At 41.1% G+C, this 23,653-nt stretch overlaps 1 protein-coding gene across 1 annotated transcript in view; it reads right to left on the bottom strand.

The window, feature by feature from the left end:
* The window catches only part of PDE4D (phosphodiesterase 4D), a 614,535-nt gene that overhangs the window by 481,636 nt on the left and 109,246 nt on the right, over window positions 1-23,653 (bottom strand). The window lies entirely within an intron of this gene.

Raw genomic sequence — 23,653 nt, 5'->3', positions numbered from 1 at the left:
TGATGGTATTTCCAGAGAAGATATGTGGACAAAGCTGGCAGCGGGCTTTGTTGCAGGGAAAGGTTCGAGGACTGGTGTTCCTGGGGTATAGACTGTGGCTGTTAGTGAGGATCCTCATGAGGTTGGGAGGTTGTCTGTAGAAGAGAACAGGCATGTCACCCAGGGCCTTCTGGAGTGTAGCATCCTGATTAAGGATAGGTTGTAAGTCTTTAATAATTCGTTGCAGTGGTCTGAGTGGGGGGCTGTAGGTGATGACCAGTGGTGTTCTGTTCTTGGCTTTTTTGGGCCGATCTTGGAGTAGCTGGTCTCTGGGTATTCATCTGGCCCTGTCGATTTGTTTTTTTACTTCTCCTGGTGGGTAATTCAGGTTTATGAATATTTGGTAAAGTTCTTGTAGTTTTTGGTCTCTGTCAGTTGGATCAGAGCAAATGCGATTGTACCTAACAGCTTGACTGTAAACAATGGATCTAGTCATGTGTGCAGGATGGAAACTAGAAGGGTGTAGATAAGTATAGCGATCATAGGTTTTCGGTACAGTGTGGTACTGATCAGGCCATCCTTGATTAGTACTGTAGTGTCCAGGAAATGTATCTCTTGCATGTTGTAATCGAGGCATAAGTTGATGGTGGGGTGTAGATTGTTGGAGTCTCTGTGGAATTTTTCTAGAGTCTCTGTACCATGGGTCCAAATCATAAAGATGTCATCAATGTATCTTAAGTAGAGGAGTGGTAATAGGGGACGAGAGCTGAGGAATCATTGTTCCAGGTCAGCCATAAATATATTAGCATATTGTGGGTCCATGCAGGTGCCCATAGCCGTTCCACTAATCTGGAGGTATAAATTGTCCCCAAAACAGAAATGATTGTGTGCGAGAACAAAGTTACAGAGGTCAGACACCAGATTGGCTGTGGTGGCATCAGGGATGGTATTCCTGATCGCTTGTAATCCGTCTTTATGTGGAATATTAGTGTACAGAGCCTCTACATCCATTGTGGCAAGGATGGTGTTATCAGGAACTTTTCCGATGTTTTGTAATTTCCTCAGGAAGTTGGTGGTATCTCGGATATAGCTGGGAGCGTTGGTGGCATAGGGTTTGAGGAGGGAGTCCACGTAACTGGATAGTCTGGTGGTAAGGGTACCAGTACCTGAAATGATAGGGCGTCCAGGGTTTCTAGGTTTGTGGATTTTGGAAAGTAAATAGAATAATCCAGGCTGCAGCTCAGATGGTGTGTCTGAGTGAATGAGGTCCCGAGTAGCAGCAGGGAGTTCCTTCAGTAGTTGTTGTATTTTCCTTTGGAATTGTAAAGTGGGATCAGCGGAGAGAGGTCTGTAAAATGTGGTGTTGGAGAGTTGTCTGGCTGCCTCCTGTTCATGGCCTGACTTATTCAGGATGACAACAGCACCCCCTTTGTCAGCTAGTTTGATTATGATGCCTGGGTTATTTTTGAGACTCTGGACAGCATGGTGTTCAGCATAGTTGAGAATGTGTCTCATTTGGCATTGTTTGTGTATGATGTCAGCCTGAGCACGGTTGCAGCAGCACTGTACGTAGAAGTCCAGACTTTCACTGCGACCCTCGGGGGGAGTCCACATAGAGTTGTTGTTCTTTTGTTGGTGGGGGGGGGGGGTCGAGAGAGTCAGACTGTTGTTCATAGGTGTGCTGGAAAAATTCCATTAGACAGAGGTGGCGAAAGAAGGCTTCAGGGTCACCACAGAATTGTATTAAGTTCGTGGAGAAGGTAGGGCAGCAAAACAAAAAGCAGTCAAGTAGCGTGAGCTACGTAATGGACTGATATAGATATTGACTGTATGTACATTCAATAACAGAAAAGACAATAAGAGGATCGCAAGAATGCTGTAGTGGCTAAACAGCTGAGTAATGGGAGGCTGTTGGGCAGGGGAAAGGCATTGTTTACAAACTGGATGTCCAAACTTAGTGAGGACGATAGACTGGAGGATAAACTCTTACAGGATAAATATAAACAATTCAATAAGGCCAGCCAGGAAAGAATTTGGGAAAAAACTTGCTATAGATCCAAAGCTAAAAGTAAGATTTGGTACAAGTACACAAAAAGCAGGAAGCTTTTAACTAAATAATGGGGCTAACGGAGCGCTCAAAGAAGATCAGGCCATCGCAGACAGGCTAAATAAATTCTTTGCATCAGTGGCCACTGCAAAGGATGGAAGGGAGATTCCCACACCTAAACCATTCTTTTAAGGTAACAAATCTGGCCACTGACCTCTCTCTTATATTCAAATTCGACACATTAACAGGTGCTTAAAACCAGGATGGGAATTTTTTAGGTCATTATAGGGGCTCTTTTGCATACTTGGCTTAATCTAATTCTTGACTGCCCCCCAACTTCTGCCCCTCTACTCTCTGATTTGCTCACCTTGATAATATTTTTTCTGATTTGTCAACCTTGATTACTATTTTTGGTTCTCTGTGCCTTAAATATTGAGTCTGTTGTGGTATGGCTATGGTCTGAAGAAGTTGGTCTGTCACACAAAAGCTCATCACCTAACAAATTATTTTGTTAGTCTTTAAAGTGCTACTGGACTGCTTTTTTGTTTTGATGGTATATAGACTAGTAAGGCTTTCTCTCTGTTACCTCCCAAACTGAGGTATGAAGAATATTTTCAAACAAATTGATAAATTAAACAGTAATGTCACCTGGGTCAGATGCTATACAGCCAAGAATAGGCAATGTGTGGGCATGCACGGGGGGCACACGCACCCATGTGTCACCCCGCCCCACCAGCACTCACCACGAGCACTATGCCACTTCCTATAACTAGAGAGGCAGTCCTGCCCCTCCCCCACAGTGGCATGGCACAAAAGTACTCCTCCCTGTCCCTGCTGCTCCGGAGGAAGGGAGGAACTGCCCCCACACCCACTGAAAGCAGAATGGCACTGCCACAGGAAGTGGTGCATGGGGGCGTGGCACAGGCAGAGCAGGGATGGGAAGAGGCAGGGCAGTGCAGGGGCACTTGGCCAGTGCACCACCTGGATGAGGAAGTAAACAATGACATGGCCATAATTGCAGATGGTACAAAATAACACAAGATCATTCCAAAGCTGATTGTGAAGAATTACAAAGGGATCACACAGAACCAGGGGATGGCGCCACAGGGACAGATGAAATTTAACACTGATAAATTCAAAGCAGTGCACATTGGCAAAAAAAAAATCTCAACCATACACATAAAATTAAGCCTTGCGCTCAGAAAGGATCTTGGAGTTTTCACAGACAGCACTCTGAACATTTCAGTTCAGTAAACAGCAGCAGTCAAAAAAGCTATCTGAACTTTAGGATCTATTAGGAAAAGTTTAGAAAATAAAAGAGAAAATATCATACTGCCACTGTATAAATCCATTATGATGTTCTATGTCTTGGGATGTATCCTGTAATCCCCATATTATTCATTTATATATAATTGCGATTGATTTTGCATAGAAAGCTGGTTATGTGAGATATCAAGGAAAGGTTACGATCTTATGAAAATCACTGTTCTACCTAATTATGTATATAATTAATGCATATGGAGTTAAGAGAATGTACTGTATAATTGTCACTAAAATATGATGTGCATTTGGGAACCACTCAGATATGAACTCTCCAGACACTACAACAAGGGAGGTAACCATGTGTCATTGGGGTCTGAACAGACATCACTTGCTATTATCCAGCAGAGAATTTGGAATTCATTGACTCAGCCACAGGAGACACACCAGAGTATTGCTTACCCTCATGACTCAGCAATGCCCACCAGACATGCCTGGACATATAAAACAGAACACACTGGCCCAGTGCTGGGTCTTTTCTCCTCCCTCCCTCAAAACCCATGCTGCAAGGCTCAAGGACACTGAGAAAGATTCATGATTTCAGTAGAGAAAACAAGCTCAGGTTTCATAGGTGTGTAATATAAATGGCAATATCCAGTGGGGTGAGAAAAACTGCTTAGTTTAGCTGTTGCCCAGTCTAAGAGGGTTGAGAGTTTAGACTGTGCACTCATATTTTATTTTCTTCTGGCAGTCACTCTGACCTTTTGCCTATCGTGTACAGCCACTTTAAACCTATAGCTTATAGTCAGTAAACTTGTTTTACTGTTTCTCTTTACCAATGAGTTTGCCTGAAATGCTTGGTAACTTCCTATGTTTACAAAGGCTAGTGTATATCCACTTCCCATTGGTGAACTGGTGAGCTGACTAATACATTTATTGTTCATCCTGAGTAGTGCAAAATGGTATATTCCTGAGGTACAGTGCTGGGATATGGTGGAATTTGGCTGGTGCCTTTCTCTGTGTGATTCATGATTGGCTCTGGGAGCATTCCAGTCATTTAGCTGGGTATGGGACTCCACATGCAGTGGTGCTGAGTGGTAGCAGCAGCAGGAGGGGTTTGCTGCTTGTCACTAGCAAAGCACTGGGAAAGACAATGTGACACAGCGGTCCCACAGTCCTAGGCTGCACCTCAGGGACCCCATCACATCCATAATATGCCCACATAATTTGTTTAGTTCTTGTCACTGTATCTCAGAAAGGATCTAGCGGAATGGGAAAAGATTCAGGGAAGAACAATAAAAATGATCAAGGTTATGGAACGACTTTCCTATAAGGAAAGACTAAATAGATTAAGGCAGTTCAATTTAGAAAAGAGAGAAGGATAACACTCAGTAATGAAGAGATTGGATAGAAGTTTATAAAATCATGAATGATGTGGAAAAAGAGAAGATAGAAGTGAATTTACCATTTCACACAATAAAAAACCACGATTGCCTGCTGAAATTAACAAGCATCAAGTTTAATACGAACAACAGTAATTTTTTTTTTACACACAACACACAATTAACCTTTGAAACTTGTTGCTGGGGGGTGGTGATATAGCCAAAAATATAACTTGATTCAAAAATAACTATAAAACTCATGGAGAGCTATCAGCCAAGATGGGGAAGGATGCAACCACATGCTCAGACATAAACCATAAACCATAACCATAAACCTCTGACAACCAGAAGCCAGAAAGGTTTTATAGAGATGGATCTCACCAAAATTGCTCGATTATGTACTAAAGGTCTGGTGTTGGCCACTCTTGGTGGTAGGATACTGGACTGGAATGGCCATAGGTTTGACCAATATGAATGTTCTTATGTTCTGATCTCCAGTGTGTTGCTAAATCTGTAGCATCTCACATAGACATGAAGGTAATGAGTATGTCTAATAAGTTGTGGTACCAGTGTTCCTGCTGGAGCTGGTGCACTGAGAACAATGCTGGCATTGGAAGTCTGAGGTAACTAGTATGAAAAAATTGTATCTTTGCAGCATCGGTGAACTCATAATTTAGCTAACAGAAGTCCCAAGAAAAGATCAAATTGTGCTTTGCACTCAAGTTGTTAAAGGTTAAGGTACTGAGGCAGAAGCTACAGCACTCTTCAATGTAGTAAAACACCTTAGACCTCAGCTTCCACTATTTGCAAAAGTACAGGATGCTACTGGAAGGATAGCCTACCAGATGAAAGTGCACCTGATGAGCACGACTGATCTCTGCAAGAGCTAGGCTGATAGCCAATGAAGTGCACTCTCCTGGAAGGAGCCAATTTGCTAATAATATCAAGTGGATTGTTCAGGAGGTAGCATTTATATTTAGTAGCACAGTGGCCAGTAGGGGACCCACCTCCTGCATGAAGGCTCTCAAAAGTCAAAAATCTTAAGATCAATAAAAGTGTGCAATTAAAGAAGTCAAAACCCCTTACAGAGGGGGTCTTTAAATGATTAATGCCAAAATAGACTTGAAAAGATCTCTTTTTACCTTTTATCACAACTAACATCCCACATCTACATGGGAGAATTATTTTTAACATATTGTTACCATATTTCCTGTATTTCCATTAATCATGGGAATTGGAATCAAAATGCCAACACATACTATACATATACAAAATATTAATTCTCACTAGGGGAGTCAATCATTTATTTTATTATCCCAGGTGTATCACAAATGTTTTTACAACCTTCAAGCCTATATACCACATTTAGCAGTAAACCATGTTGTGGTAACTGAGTACATGCAGTAATGGCTGGAGATAGAAGCGAATGAGGAGAGGGCCAAGTATACAGAGCCAGTCACAGGATCACAGCTTCAAACTGAACATAATAATAGCATTACAACATGGTTCAACTTGCTTGTTCTGGCAGCGCTAAACTGCTTTAGCTATATTACCTGTGTTCTCTCAAGTTCAAATGAATGTTGTTGTTTTTTTTAATGAAGATAATACAATATTTAAAATAGCAACAAAAATAAATGAGCTGTATGGTGTTTTGTAATCACAGAAATTTAGAACTGGAAAAGATCTTAGTAGGTCTGCTAGCCCAGTCCTCTGTATTAAGGCAGGGGTAAGTATTAATCCCTAACAGGTGTTTGTCTAGCCTGTTCTGAAAAGCCTCCAATGACAGAGATTCTATAACCTCCCAAGGTAATTTGTGCAAGTGCTTAAATACCCTGACAGTTAAGAAGTTCTTACTAATGTCTAACCTAAATCTTCCCTGTCGCACTATAAGCCCATTACTTCTTGGCCTATCGTCAGAGGATAAAGGGAAGAATTTAACATCCTCCTCCTTATAACAAGCTTTTCTGTACTTCAAGACTCTTACATACACCCTCAGTTGTCTCTTCTCCAGACTAGACAAACCCAAGTTTTTTGTTTTCTTATTTTATTTTTATCTTTCCTCAGAGTTTGTGCTTTCTCGAACTTTAATAATTTTTGTTGCTCTCCTCTCAACTTTCTCCGATTTGTCCACATCTTTCTCAAATTGTGGGGTCTGGAACTGGGCCCAACACTCTCTTTGAGGCCTTACAAAAATAGTGGAAAAATTCGTTCTTGCCTTGCTTAAAAATCGCTTGCTAAATATATCCCAGAAATAAGTTTGCTTTTGTACTTCAGTATTACATTGTTGACTCACTTCATTTGTGATTCGCTATAACCTCCAGACCCATTTTTATCAGTACTCCTTCCTAGATAGCCATTTGCCATTTTGTTTTGTGCAACAGACTATTCCTTCCTAAGCATAGTACTTTGCATTTCTCCTTACTGAATTTCATTTCACTAATTTCAAAGCCTTTCTTCAGGTTCTTAAGATAATTTTGAATTCTACTCCTGCCCTCCAAAGTTCTTGCCACCCTGCTTGGTATCATTTGCAAACTTCGTAAGTGATGTCTAGACCTTTATCCAAATAATCTATGAAGATGTTGAACAGAACTGGACAAAGGACAGATCCTTGGAGGACATAATTCCCCATGTAGTTCCAACTTGATTGTGAACCAATAATAATTAAAGCTAAGATTTGTCATGGATACTTTTAGTAAAGGTCATGGATAGGTCATGGGCAACAAGCAAAAATTAATGGAAGCCCTTGATCAGTACCTTACTTTTACTAAAAATATTCATGACAAAATGAAGCGCTCAGCTGCGGAGTCCCCACAACACCTGCAGAGGACAGGCAACTGTGAGGGCTTGCTTCAAGCTCCGGGTCCACTCACAATCTGCAGTGGATGGGTGAGGGGGGACCCCACAGCCCCACTGCCACAGACAGTGCTGTAACCCTGCTACTCCTGCCAGGATGCAGAAGTCATGGAATCCATTCTGCATGTGCCATGACTCAATGCTATTCCAGAAGCAGAGTCAGTCAGGAGGCAGCCAGGTATTTACTCTGCAGCTCTCATTGGCCAGCAGCCAGAGCCAATGGGAAATGCAGGACAGTGTGCAAGGGACAGTGCATAGTTGCCTGGCCAGACTTCCGCGTAGGAGCCAGAGAGGCAACATGCCACTGCTTCTCAGAGCTGCTTGAGGTTAGCACCACCTGCAGTCTGCAACACTTGAGCCCTCCTCCCATGACTCAACCCCCTACTCCCCAGTCCTTAACCCACTCCCACCTTCTGAAACCCTCAGTCCCAGCCCAGAGTACTCTAGTCTGCCCCAAAGCCCACATCCCTGGCCCCACACCAGCCATAGCCCTGACCCTTATCCCAATTCCCTGCCTAATCCCCCAGCCCAGAGCCTCTTCCTGCATCCTGAACTCCTCATTTCTGGCCCTGCCCCTTTGCTCACACCTCCAGACACAGCCCTCACTCCACCCTGAACCTCAATCCCCAATTTTGTGAGCAGTCATGGCTCACCATACAATTTCCATACTGAGGTGTGGCCCTCAGGCCAAAAAGTTTGCCCACACCTGGTCAAATAGACATTTCCTTAGTTTGTTTATGAAATAACCATGTGAACAGTATCAAAAGTCTGACTAAAAATTAAGATATTTCATATCTACTGCTTCCAGCCTGCACTCAAGATCTATTGGCATATAAAAGAAGAATACTGGTTGGTTTGATATGATTTATTCTTAAAAAATCTATGTTGACTGTTTTTTGCCACTATATTATCTTACAGGTGCTTTCAATTTCACTGTTTGATTTACTTCATTATCTTTTCAAGTACCAAAGTAAATGTGACTGTTCTATAATTCCCTGGGTTGTTCTCACTTCTCTTTTTACACACCCTTACTATATTTACTCTTTCCCAATCCTTTGAGATTCCTCCAAAGATTATCAAATATAATTGCTGATGCCTCAGAGATCTCTTCAGCCAATTCTATAAGTATTCTAGGATGTATTTCATAAAGTCTGCAGAATTCAAGACTTGGCTAAGTAATCTTTAACTTGATTTGTCCTCTATAACTTTGTTCTCACCCACAGTTATTTCCGATTTGGAGACAATTTATACCTCCGGATTAGTGGAACTGCTATGGGCACCCGTATAGCCCCACAATAAGCTAATGTATTTATGGCTACCTGGAACAACGATTCCTCAGCTCTCGTCCCCTGTTAGCCCTCCTCTACTTAAGATACATTGATGACATCTTTATGATTTGGACCGATGGTATAGAGACTCTAGAAGAATTCCACGGAGACTTTAACAATCTGCACCCCACCATCAACTTATGCCTTGATTACTCCACGTGAGTGATACATTTCCTGGACACTACACTACAAATCAAGGATGGCCTGATCGGTACCACACTGTACTGGAAACCCACTCATTGCTATACTTACCTACACACTTCTAGCTCCCATCCTGCACACATTGTTTATAGTCAAGTCCTTAGGTACAATCACGTTTGCTCTGATTCTACTGACAGAGACCAAAAACTACAAGATCTTTACCACATATTCATAAACCTGAATTACCCACCAGCAGAAATTAAAAAAACAAATCAACAGGGCCAGACGAATACCCAGAAACCAGCAAGTCCAAGATAGGCCCAAAAAAGCCAAGAACAGACCACCACTGGTCATTACCTACAGCCCCCCAACTCAAACCACCGCAATGCATTATTAAAGACCTACTACCTATCCTTGATCAGGATGCCATACTCCAGAAGGCTTTAGGTGACAGGCCTGTTCTCTCCTACAGACAACCTCCCAACCTTATGAGGATTCTCACTCACAACCACAGTCTATACTGCAGGAACACCAGTCCTGGAACTTTTCCTTGCAACAAAACCCGCTGCCAGCTATGCCCACATATCTATTCTGGAGATATCACCACTGGACCTAACCAGGTTATTCACAGAATCACAGGCACATTCTCATGTTCCTCAGTTAACATCATATATGCCATCATGTGCCAACAATGCCCAGATGCTTTGTATATTAGACAGACTTCAAACTCTCTTAGACAAAGAGTTAATGGGCACAAAAAGACATAAAAACACTCCTGATCCACAAACCAGTCAGCCAGCATTTTAATGAAGTGGGCCATTCTGCTAATGACTTAAAAGTTTGTATCTCGCTGAAAAGGAATTTTCACAATGATCTTGAAAGAGAGGCTGCTGAACTCTCTTTTATATTCAATTTCAACACATTAACATGTGGTTTGAACCGAGATGGGCTCGTTTGCATACTTGGCTTAATCTAATTCTTGACTCCTCCCCCCCACCCGCTACTCTCTGATTTGCTCACCTTGATAATTTTTTTTCTGATTTGTCCACCTTGATTACTATTTTTGGTTCTCTTTGCCTTAAATATTGAGTCTGTTCTAGTATGGCTATGGTCTGAAGAAGTGGGTCTGTCCCATGAAAGCTCACCTAATAAATTATTTTGTTAGTCTTTAAAGTGCTACTTGACTGCTTTTTTGTTTTCATAGTTTAATCTCATTTTGTGCTTTTCTTTTTCTAATTTTGTCCCTATGTGGTTGTGGTGTTGTTGTTGTTGTTTTTTTAAATATTCATCCTTTGTATTTTGCTCTCGTTTCCACATTATGTACATCTCATCTTTTGAATTTCAGGTCAACAAAATCTTCTCTTTAAGTAGTCTCTTAGCATACTTCATATCTTTCTTAAATATTCAGATAGCTTATCTAAAAACTGACAACTCTCTAACTACTTTTCCTCCTAAATTTTCTTCCAGGGGATCTTACCTACCTATTCTCTTAATTTGCTAAAGCTTGCCTTTTTGGGGTCATTATCCTTATTGTGATGTTTTCCCTCCTAGCATTCCTTAGAATCATTATCACATTATGATTACTGCTATATTGCATGTATCATTTCATCATCTCTTTCACCTAGGATGCCTTTCATCTTTAAATTTTCAAGCTTTCTTCCCTATTTGTCAAAAGCAAATCTAGAACAGCATCTTCCCTAATCACTTTCTCAACTTTTTCTAATAAAAAGGCACCTTCAATGCATTCCCAGAAGTTGCTGGATAATCTGTGCCCTGCTGCATTATTTTCCCACCAATGTGTAGATAGTTTAAGCCCCCATCGTAATTAAGTCCTGTGCTCTGAATAATTTTAGTTGTTTTTTTAAAAACAAAGCAAAACAAAAACCCTCATCCACTACTTCTTGTGATTAACTGGTCTTCTTAAGTAGGTTGCTAGACTCCCACCATTACATCATCCTTGGTTTTTAGTTCCTTTTTATCTTTACTCAGAGAATTTACACAGGTTTGTGTCTCACTTCTATTTCAAACTCAGTGCAAGCATATGTGGCTCTAATATACAAGGTAATACCTGACCTCATAGGCCATAGGAAGGAATTTCTGGAGGTGTACTTTTTTTTGTAAATGTAGACCACAGTTTATTAAAATAAAAAAAATTCAAAGTAGTCATGCAATGAGTGTGCATAAGAGAGGTTAATGTAAGCAGGCATGTACTGACTACTTCTGACTTTTTAAATCTTCTTAGTGATTCATAACACTCTATTTTGTTATATGTTAATCTTACATCTATTCCTATATTAGCTTACATCAGAATTGTTGCTATATTCCTCCTGTATCGGCTTGTTATTCATTGTTGGTTTACTGTCATCTGATGAGCTCAATTTTCTAATCCAGTGCCCAAGAGGCACCTTGGCTTCTAGCTATTCTTTCTTTTCTTTGTACTTAGATATGTGCTTCCACATAGCACTTAATCTGTTTCATTGATCTACATTCATATGGGCATAATGAATACGTTCATACAGACTGCTTTGAAAACTGCATATGTGCAACAATAATCACTACTTCATCATTTCTTTCATGGAACAAGCTGCAAACAGAATGTTTTCATACACAGATTATATCCAGCAAATTTTAACAGGCTATAAATAAATCTTTATAATCTAGCTGTCTATGGCTACGTCTACACGTGCCCCAAACTTCAAAATGGCCACGCAAATGGCCATTTCGAAGTTTACTAATGAAGCGCTGAAATGCATATTCAGCGCTTCATTAGCATGCGGGCGGCTGCAGCGCTTCGAAATTGACGCGCCTCGCCGCTGCGCGGCTCATCCCAACGGGGCTCCTTTTCGAAAGGACCCCGCCTACTTTGAAGTCCCCTTATTCCTATGAGCTAATAAGGGGACTTCGAAGTAGGCGGGGTCCTTTCGAAAAGGAGCCCCATCGGGACGAGCCGCGCAGCGGCGAGGCACGTCAATTTTGAAGCGCTGCGGCCGCCCGCATGCTAATGAAGCGCTGACTATGCATTTCAGCGCTTCATTAGTAAACTTCGAAATGGCCATTTGCGTGGCCATTTCGAAGTTTGGGGCACGTGTAGACACGGCCTCTATGTATCATTTTACCACTTTCCATATGTTTCTGTCTTAGAATTTTTTTGAAAATGTAACCTTGTATACCCAATATATCCCAGATTTTCCAATGTAGGTGCAGACAGTTTCATGCAGTTATTTTTATACATTTTTTGTATAAAAATGATTGATATAAATTAATTGTGCCCAAATGTACATCAGCAATTAGACATTCCAGTCTGAAAATCTGGCCTGAGAAGAAAAGAAGTGATCGTAATCATGGTCTAACATTATTAAGTTATGTATGAACTTACAGGTTACACTAGATAGAGAACCCAAAATTTGCATAAAAAGGGCCTTGCAACCCCTCAGTTGCCTGTCGTATTACTAATAACCTTCCAACCTCTGCTCAACAGCTCTATTTTCTCAGACTTTTGAACAAATGAAGAAGTTATTACTAATAGTAGGTAGGTAGGGAAGACTTGTTACTGATATTGGGCCAGACTAATTTTCAGCAGATTTTATTTTAATATAAAATGTCTTATGTGTGACATGAAGATCCTTTTAATGTTAAAATATGTTAACCAAAATGTTAGTGATCCAATAGTGTAATGACACAGGGTGGGGGACTATTTTGATTACTGTAATGAAAACATTCAAAATAAAAATACAAATTAGGACACAAGCCAAACCACTTCTGACACTTCAGAGTACAAGCTCTAGCCCGAGCTGCAACTTCAAAGCACCAGGAGCTATTTTTACAAATGCTGGAAAAGTACAGCTAGCTAGAATCCATGGTCCCCATAGAAGGCTCCTTCCAAAAGGCTGTACAAACACACCCTTTGAGGTTTGGAAACAGTATTCCTCCTATAACAGTTTTATTCCTTTATGTTTCATATACTGTTAGTTACCCATTTTTATGAATTACAACTCCTGTGAATTTTTTTCCTTTATAGGATTTCATGGCCCGCGTAACAAATTCCTTACTTTTTATTTCTCTAACCATGCCATCGTGTAATGTAACCTCGTCTGATCCAAAATTAAAGTCAATTAGGCCAGCCTGTGGATGGGAAACCTCCCTGGAACATGCTTGAGATTTGAATTGTATGGCTGGTGGTCAGAAGGTATGAATATTACAAGTCAGTAGTTCATCTCTTTCCCCATCATATTGCCCTATTTTACTGATGCTATGCTGAATTTTGGAGAATGGTGTTAATGTTAAATGGCAATTGGTGGCACCTTTCACGCTCCAAGAACTTTAACGGACTTGGCACATGAAATTGCAAACCCAATAGCAAGTATTGTTAATGAACCTGTAAACTCACATCCTATGTCTGGAGAATGACAAATAAAGTACCTATTTTTAAGGAAAAAAATATGATCCAGGAAATTACACGTCCATTAATATGACCACAGTTGTACACAAGGCAGTTGCTCTTCATAAATGCAATCTAGACACTTCTTGGAAAAGCATACTGATGTGTTTGAAGGAGGGTGGGTGGCAGACTTTGCCAGGCCCTGGGTAATGTTGCAGGGGACAATTCTGGGTCCTGGGAAGAAGAAGGGGCTCAGGCAGAAGGGGCGGGACTAGTGGCTTTCCTCCCCCAGCCAGCCCTCAATGCTATTCGGGCTGTGCTGCATGGGGCTCTGGCGGTGATTTAAAGAACGCAAGGTTTCAGCCACTTCTGCTTGAGAATCACCCATGTGAGGCTTCGCACAAATATAGGTTTTCTTTGGTACCGCAACTGATGTTTGAATATGACAGAACAAGGCCTACATGTCAACTGAAAGGCAGACTAATGCACTTCTTGCATGGCTTTCCTAAGCCAACACCTACTGACAATGTGACTGGTAACTCATGCCAGGAGAGGCCTTTCAGTATAGCAATGGTACGCTTCAGATACAAGCTCTCAACAAACGTTCCTGCTGCAATTAGACTGAGTACTTCATTATGAGACTACAGTTAAAATACAGGATCTGAGAAAAAAATCCACCTTGTATTTGACATGTATGCAGAAGAATCAATTAAAGACATTATCAAAAAAAAGACTCCATGATAGTGCATTTCTCTAATATAAAATCACAGACTCCTTGAGCGCCATCTATATTACAGTGAAGAAACTATAAGACAAGAAAGTATAGACAAAATGTTCAACAGTGATGCCCTAGATGGATGGACATGGCTCTGATGACTTTGATGATTAAATGTTTCCTGTCCTACAAGTCAAAGCTGACTTCCCTAGGATCTCAAAAGATCAATGTATGTTTTATGTAAGCAATGCATGCCTGTGCATGTATAATTTTAAAAAGTGAATTTGTCAACATTTTCTTGAATACATAGCAATATAATTGTTCTAATTTTGTCACTGTTGGTACTATTGTGTTCATGAGAGACAGGGTTTTAACACGATATGGAACTCAATTAATTTCCAAAGGGCTTCTTGAACAGCGAGCTGAAGGAAGTGGACAGGACAGTGAGTCGCTTCTGCCATCCACATAGGGTAACACTATTCAAACTATGATGCTGTAGATTTTTATTAATCAAATGACAGCTCCCTCACTTGTCTATCACTACCCTTTCCGTGCAATGATATTTTACTACACTACCCTAGATTGTAAGCAATGGCATGGACTGGACATATAGCTGCAGAAAACTTGGCAGTTATCACTAGCATGGATGTGTCAGTGACAGGCAGCCCTGCTGACAGGGTGTGGAGTGCAAAGGGGGCAGTTGCCCCAGGGCCCAGCATTTCAAAGGGGCCTTAGCTCCTGCCACCACCGCTGAAGTAAAAGCAGTGGCAGTTCAAGTTTGGTGGCCCTTTGAAACACTGCAGTGCAGCTGCTCCATGCACAGCTCTGAGGGAGTGTGGGGGTCCCCAGGGCTGACTGCCTTAAGCCTTGTCCCATCTCTTCCACCCTTGACCTTGCCCCTTCTAGGGGCAGGGAGCCGGGCTCACCTCCCACCTTGCCCCGGGGGCTGCAGTGGATGTCAGCCCTACTGGTGGCAGAATGGAGGTAGGAAATTTACTCAGCTGTGAAAAGGGAATGAAAGTTCACAAACCGTCACACCTATAAAAACTGAAAAGAAACTGTTAGAGAGAGTCGGGGTTTTTTTGTTTTTTATTTTTGTTTTTTTCATAAAAGCCCATTGCTCTAGCCAAAAGGAATGGGAGCAATTATAATGACTGAACTTAAAGTCTTACTGAATAAAGACAAGGATGAGTTCTGTGGCACCTTAAGGACTAAAAGATTTATTTGGGTATAGGCTTTCAGTGGTAAGAAAACACTTTGCTAGATTCATGGAGAGCTAGCAAAAGCCTAGCCTAAATAAATCTGTTATTCTTTAAGGTGCCACAGGACTCCTCATTGTTTTTGCAAATATAGAGATACGTGGCTACCTCTCTCAGCATTGCTTAATAGATTTCAAATGCTTTAATGCATTGTTCTTTCTGTGTATCTTCAATAAAAGCTTTAAAAAAATCATAGGATGTTTGCCAGTATTAAGCAGGTTGAGGTCTAGGTATACCAAACTGTGTTTAACGTGTTTAACAATGTTTGATGCTGGTCAGTCATAGATCATATTAATACCATTGACCCTCTGGACCCCTCATTTCAGCTAACTTTAATACACCAGTGGAGAAACCTAGCATTGTGCCAGGAGGTGCTTAGGCTGACAAGTGGTTCTTCAAGAAGCTTGAGATGGTGCCAAATGGAGTATAGAAGGTGGCCAGTTTGGGGTCCCTGGAGAGAAATGGGGGAGCCTGAGGCCAGCAGTAGACCTCTTACCTTTGTCACTGTAACATTTATTTCACTGGTGTGTTGAATGAAGAGGACTGAGTCATATAGGGTACATATGTGAGATTACTATTATTAGTCAACGAACACCGGAAATTATATGGTACACTCATCTTATATATGGATTATATTATTTTTGCTGCATGGTATTTTAGTCATTTCAAGAAGCACAAACTCCACTGATGATAGTGTTGCCATTAGAGGTTAAAAACTACTTTGTTCCATTTAAAGGTAGTCTCATTTCAGCAATGGGATGAAGGGACATAAAAAAAAACCAGGTTCTCAGAAATAACCCAGTCATTATAATCAAACTAGATGACAAAGGGGGTGCTGTTGTCATCATGAATAAGTCAGACTATGAACAGGAGGCAGCCAGACAACTCTCCAACACCACAGTTTACAGACATCACTCCTCTGATTCCACTTCAGAATTCCAAACAAAACTACACCATCTACTTGAGAAACTACCTGCTTCTACTCAGGACCTTATTCACTCAGACACACCATCTGAGTCCTAACCAAGATTATTCTACTTAATTCCTAAAATCCACAAACCTGGAAATGCTGGATGACCTATCATTTCAGGTATTGGCACCCTTACTACCAGACTATTCAGCTACGTAGATTCCCTCCTCAAACCCTAGACCACCAACACTTCCAGCTATCTCCTAGATACCACTGACTTCCTGAGGAAATTACAAAACATCAGAAAACTTCCTGACAACACCATCTTTGACACAATGGAAGTAGAGGCTCTCTACATTAATATTCCACAAGAAGATGGACTACAAGCAATAAGGAATACCATCCCTGAAGTTACCACAGCTAATTTGGTGTCTGACCTATGTAACTTTGTTCTCACCCACAATTATTTCCACTTTGGGGATAACTTACACCTCCAGATTAGTGGCACTGCTATGGGCACCCACATGGCCCCACAATATGCTAATATATTTACCACTGACTTGGAACAACAATTCCTCAGCTCTCATTCCCTATTACTCCTCCTTTACTTACAATACATCAGTGACAGCTTTATCATTTGGACCCATGGTAAAGAGACTCTAGAAGAATTCCACAGAAACTTTAACAACCTGCACCCCACCGTCAACTTCAGCCTGGACCACTCAACACGAGAGATACATTTCCTGGACACTACAGTATAAATCATTAATGGCCAGATCAAACCACTCTCTACCCAAAACGCAGTGACCGCTACTTTTACCTACATGCTTCTAGCTTCCATCCTGCACACACCACACAATCCTTCGTTTACAGTCAAGCCCTGAGATACAATCACATCTGCTCTGATCCTACTGACCGAGACCAAAAGTTACAAGATCTCTACCAAACATTCATAAGCCTTAATTACCCACTTGGAGAAGTAAAAAAACAAATCAACAGGGCCAGATGAACACCCAGAAACCAACTATTCCAAGATAGGCCCAAAAAAGCCAATAACAGAACACCACTCATTGTTAACTACAGGCCCCAACTTAAACAGCTGCAATGCATCATTAAATACTTACAACCTATCCTAAATCATGCCACACTCCAGAAGGCCCTAGGCGACAGGTCTGTTCTCTCCTACAGACAACCTCCTAACCTTATGAGGATTCTCGCTAGCAACCACAGGCTATACCATAATAATACTAATCCTGAAACTTTTCCTTGCAATAAGCCCCATTGCCAAATTTGTCCACATATCTATGCTGAAGATTGCATCACTGGACCTAACCACACTAATTACAGACTCATGGGCACATTCTCCTGTTCCTCAACTAACATCATGTATGCTGTCATGTGCCAGCAATGCCTGCACACTTTGTATATTGGACAACTGCAAACAGTCTTCGCCAAAGAATGACTGCACATAGAGCAGACATCAAAAATCTCCAAATACATAAACCTGTCAGCAAGCACTTTAAAGGAGTGGGACATTCTGTTAAAGACCCGAGAGTTTGTGTTCTGGAGAAAAGAGACTTTAACAATCGTCTACAGAGAGAATGCTCGGAACTAACATTCATATTCAAATTCGACACATTAACATGTTTTGAACAGGGACAGCAATTAGTTGACCCATTACAAGGACTTTCACATATGTTGATGTTTGACTTAACACTTACATCCCCACCCCACACTCCCCTCTCTCTGCTCTTCTATCTGATTTGCCAACCTTGATAACAATTTTTCTGACTTGTCAACCTTAATAAAAATATTTGGACCTCTTTGCTTTACATATTGAGTCTGTTCTGGTAAGGCTATCGGAAGAAGTGGGTCTGTCCCACAAAAGCTCATTACCTAATAAATTATTTTGTTAGTCTGTAAAGTGCTACATGGTTTATTTTGATAGGTTTATTTTGGTTTATTCTGATAGGTTCTTATAAGGTAAAAGTATTTGTTTGAATTTATCTAAAAGCATTTCTTATGATTATCCATGAATACCTCAACGTGTACTGGAGATCTTCTTTCATATATGTTTGATCTTAGATACAGGTCTACAGCTGTCCAAAACTGGACTAGGTAGCCTGCTGCATACCTCTGGAACTAAACTGAAACCATCAGTTCAGTCATTTCACAAAGATCTCTGAACAACTGTTGTTCTGAGATGGAAAAGAACAGTTGAGATAGATATGAAAGGCTCCATATTCTGCTACCAGTCTTCCAATATCCCCCTTCTTGGCCTCAACAGGTATGCATTTCTAGTGCCATGACAATGCATATAGCATTTTTTAAAAAGGTAGATTTAAAATAGTTATAATTTTGAAAAGTTTACTTATTTCTACTATACTTATGACAGTGCAGTAATTCCACCCTTTTAATATCAGAGACCCCCAGCAAAAATAAAAATCATACAGAATAAAAAAATACCATTGAAAATTAACTCAAACTAATTCGTAGTTTATAAACACAAAGAAAAAGTTATTTTATGCAATAGAAGTAACATTTATAAACAAACCTTGAAAGAGGACTCTGCTGTACAATCTCTTATTGATAAAATGCAAAGTTTTCACATAATTTTTCATTAATTTATTAATAAGTAACATTCTGTCCATAGATCTGGGCTAGTTTTATTTCATGTAGTTGATGGATCTCCATTCTAAACGGCTGAATGTAGTGCCTTGCATGGTGAATAGTGGGTCTGTCCCACGAAAGCTCATCACCTAATAAATTATTCTGTTAGTCTTTTAAGTGCTACATGACTGCTTTTTTGTTTTCATAGAACAGAGACTAACACGGCCATCTCTCTGTCACTATCCATCCATAGTAAGAGTAGTCACGAATTCAAGTGCACTGAAGCATCATACTGCAAAGCCTCAGCTGGCAGACTTATTCTAACACATGCTATCCAGACCCCGTAGACACAGTGACATATTTGGTATGTCTTCCACCCAGCGCTTTTTCAATCACGCTCGACAGTCAGCTTTACTCTAATATTTTCAATGGCACAGTAGTCTGAGAGGAAAGAAATGATAAACTTCTACCCTTATTAACCTTGTAAAACAAAATCTCTCCCACGTAACCACTTTTAAAAAATGATCAATAAAAGTTTTCAGTATCGTGATACTTTAACAAGTCCACCATATAGTACTAAACTAGTCACTCAAACAAGTTCCTGCCCAAAAGCGTTTACAGTCTTAACCATACAGTCCTAGCCTAGCGGGATGTTATGGACACAAATTTTTATTTTTAAAATGCCATGAAGATATAACATTATCTGCAGTGCCAAACAAACAAATAAAAGCAATACAAAAACCCCAGGATTTGTATTATGGTATATTAATAAACACATTGGTCATACTCAGGTTTGAGTCCAAGGCCAAGAATCATAAACCACTAATGTGTGTAATTTTTAGACCTTAACACATTTCCTGGAGTGTCTTCTGCAATTATACAAATTTCTAATGAAAATATGAGCAATATGACCAGAAAAAAACCCCTTCAAATTAGATATAAGGTTACATTTGAATAAATGAGGTAATCCTTTTAAAAATATGATAAATAATTACAATTTTAATGACAACCTTTTAAAATACGAAAATTAACCGCTTAAACAAAGATTTTTTAAATGCTCAACTATTTTACTGTTTGGACTGATGGTGGTGCTGGATTACAGTTCATGCTGGAACTGCATAAGAGTTGTTATGTTACAGACATTTAATTTTATTCAGCTATTACTCATGGGCTACATGCAGTACAAAATTGACAGCATTTAACTGAGCATGTGGGAAAAGCAGGTGTGGCGGCTTATGTGAAGAGTTGTCATAGTTCAATGGATATAGTTCAAAGTTAATGTTTAAGAAAGTGGCCCCCAAACTTTTTACCTCAGGCCCCTTCTAACCTCTGTCCATGCTGACACTCCCTGGCCCCAGGCAGTTGGACACAGAGCAGGGCTATGGGTCAAGGAGGTGGGGACATAAATAGCAACAGAGGTCTGAAATTGGGGTCACAGCTGGGGTGTGGTATGGGGCTAAGAGCAAAGCTCAGGCCAGCAGCTGGGGCATCAGGTGAGGGGCCAAAAATGGAGCCTCAGTCCTGGGGCTAGCATTTGGTGATCAGGCCAGGAGCAGAGATGGGTGAGGCTCCCCTCTCTGTCCCCGTCCCTCCCAGTTTGGGGACCTCTGGTTTAAGATCATATGAGTGATCCTGCTGAATAATTTTGAATCCATTTCTCCAAAAGGATAATGAGATGTCAACCTTGTCTTGACAAGACAAAAATGACAGAGACTGCAGAGTGTTCAGAAAACCTTAGATTTGATAATAAAAATGTTTCCTTCTGATTAGATGCAAGGTTTTAAGATTTTTAAACTTAAAACACTCAGGCAAAAGGTATTTTAAAATATTTTGATTATTTTAGAAGCTATGGAACAACAACAGTTGATAAATGTTGAGGGCTGTAGTTCAAATAGAAACTATGGTGGAAGTTAAATTATGAATTCAGCTTTTCAAATGATGAACAATTTTAACTGAAATAAGAGCAGAAATCCTTGAACTCTCAGAATGGGGCACAGCCACTTGCCATTCATGAAGGCTGCAAAAGAGGGCTAAACAATTGAGCAAAGCACATCTCATCTTCACAGTGCAAACATATTATAGCTCCTGATGCATTTAGCAGGACCAGTAAATGTAACTGGGATGGACCTATGCATCTTTAATGGCATACAATTTGCATATTTCACAAAAAATATAATCTTCAACATTTTCATAAGGCACTGAAACAGGTAAAATTCTACTGATCAAAATTTAAGTGATGCAGAAAGGCTAGGAATCTGATCTTCACAAGCCCATTGCCAGGTACTGATAGGTTGGAAAAATCTATGTAACATCTTTTTGAGGAAGTAGGAAGAGGAGGAGGGTAGGCTGAAAATAGGCTTTACGTTTTCTCTGCGAATTGTTCACAGAGGATGTGAAATACATAAAATGCCTGACACAGTGTTAGATTTGCCAAAAGGGACAAGCAGGTGCTCAGGCTCCCAGGCCCATGCTTCCACTAGGCAAGGGGGGCTCCAGCTCAGGCCTGCAGCAGCCTCTCAGCCCCCCACTGGCTCAGGACAGGCAGGGACTCCAACCCCGACCAAAGGGCTCCAGTTCCCAGCATCCTGGTCCCGCACTGCCGCACTGCAGGTGGGGGCTACTACTCCTGGCCTCCATTGCTGGGAGCTCTGGTTCTTGGACCCACGGCAGCCTCCTACCCCGCTACTGCGGAGCAACAGGGATTCAGCCTCCTGAACCCGTGGCAGCCTCCTGCCCCTAAGCCACAAGGGAGGTAGGATCTCTGGCTGCCAGCCCTGCTGGAACTCCTGCAACATCCCTTGCAGGAGAATGTTGCAGGAGAATCCTGAAACATGCCATCTCATCTGGCAACATCCATGGTCATGCCAGATGATGGATGTTCTCAGATGAGAGTGTACCAGATTTAAGAGGTGCAACCTACATTATGAACTCCAGTCTACCCTAGCAATTTCTGCATCTAACTCACACCTTTGGTACATCTGTTTCAGTGGTCCATTATCCCTACTCTTGCATCTTATTTCTAGTCTGAACTTTGCTAACCTTAAATACCAGTGGTTAGATCGTAGTAGGCTCTTCCTTGTTAGGTGAAAAGACTCGCTAGAATCAGCTATATTATGCCTATGTACTGACCAAGACACTGACCAAGTCTCCCCTTAAACTTCTCTTTGAATTCCTTTGGTCAATATATTTTAACAATCTCCTTTTGTAGGAGTAATTTTCAGAAAGTAAATGATCCTTTCAGCTCCTCTTTGAACTGTGTATATTAAAAAAAAAATCCTGAAAAATTAGGGCAGAAACGGTCAGTCTTGAAGCAGTGGTCTCACCACTAACTAATGCAAAGACTCCTGCTTTATATATCCCTGTTTGTACTTCCAAAGACTGCTGTAGTCTCTTTCATTATATCACTGCACTGGGCGGGGGAGAGGGAGAGTGTTGCATACAGCCTGTTTTTGTGTGTCATGACTCTAGGACCTGATCTACACTCCACTGAAATACTGTGTCCAGTGCTGGATGCTGCATTTCAAGGAAGATGTGCACAAACTGGAGAAGGTCTGAGGCACAGCAACAAAAATGATTAAAGGTCAAGAAAACATGCCATATGAGGGAACATTGAAAGAACTGAGTTTGTTTAGTCTGGAAAAGAGAAAATTGAGAGTGCATGGTTTTCATGTACCTAAGAAGTTGCTGCAGGGAGAAAGGAGAAAATTTATTCTCCTTAACCTCTGTTGGTAGGACAAAAAGAAATGGGTTTAAATTGCAACAAGGAAGGTTTAGGTTGGACATTAGGAAATGCTTCCTAACTATCAGAATGGATAAACACTGGAATAAATTGTCTATAGGGATTATGGAATCTCCATTGCTGGAGATGTTAAGACCAAGGTAGACACCTGTTGGGGTAGTCTGGATGATGCTTGGTCCTAATATGACTACAGGAGACTGGATCTGATGACCTCTTGAGGTTCCTTCTAGTTCTATAATTCTACACTACAGAATTAGTCCAACATGAACTTCCTTGCATCCACTTAGCTCTGTAGGGTTCTACACTAAATGTCACTCCCAGCATTGTAACAGGCCTACTATGCCAACTTTATACCTCTGCCTCCAAGAGTAGTGTAGGACTTTGTCAAGGGAGTTAAGTCAGTGTAGACATTGCATACTTATATTAACTTCAGTAGCCTTCCAAGAGGTTTCCCACAATGCCCCACCATGACCACTCCAGTCACTGGTTTAAACTCCACTGCCTGAAAGTCATGTATACATCCCTAACATTTTAAAACCATCAAGACATGGGAGAGAAGGGCTACAACAAGACACACAGTAAGTGCTGTGTGAAAGTCAAGGAGGTGCAGCAGGTTTACCAGAAAGCACGGGAGACTTTCACAAAGAGGAGCATCGCATCATCTGCAGTGGTGACAAACCCACATACCCCCAAAGGTGCCATGGAGTTAGAGGCTCAGGACATTGAAGTGAGCCCTGAGGATGAGGTATTGGATGAGGAAGAACAAGAAGAGAATGGAGGACAGGTGACTGGAAAAATCTAGTGGCACACCCAGACAAGGCCTCCTTTTAACTCCAGAGCAGTCGAGCCCGTCCCTAGAGTACAGCATAGGTGAGCCAGGTGAAGGAGGTGAAACAGGTATGCAGTTTGCTTTGATATTGCAAGGACATATCCATTTATTGACTCTCTTTTAATCATTTTATAATTGGTAGTGAAATAACTGACAGAGGTAGAATTGCAAACTGCTTCTCATTCCCTCATATAGCTGGGCAGCTGGGGCTCTGCAGAACAAC

This window comes from Carettochelys insculpta, chromosome 5 (assembly GCF_033958435.1).
Source record: "Carettochelys insculpta isolate YL-2023 chromosome 5, ASM3395843v1, whole genome shotgun sequence".
In the NCBI taxonomy this organism is placed as follows: domain Eukaryota; kingdom Metazoa; phylum Chordata; order Testudines; family Carettochelyidae; genus Carettochelys; species Carettochelys insculpta.
This window is presented reverse-complemented; position numbering and strand designations above follow the sequence as displayed.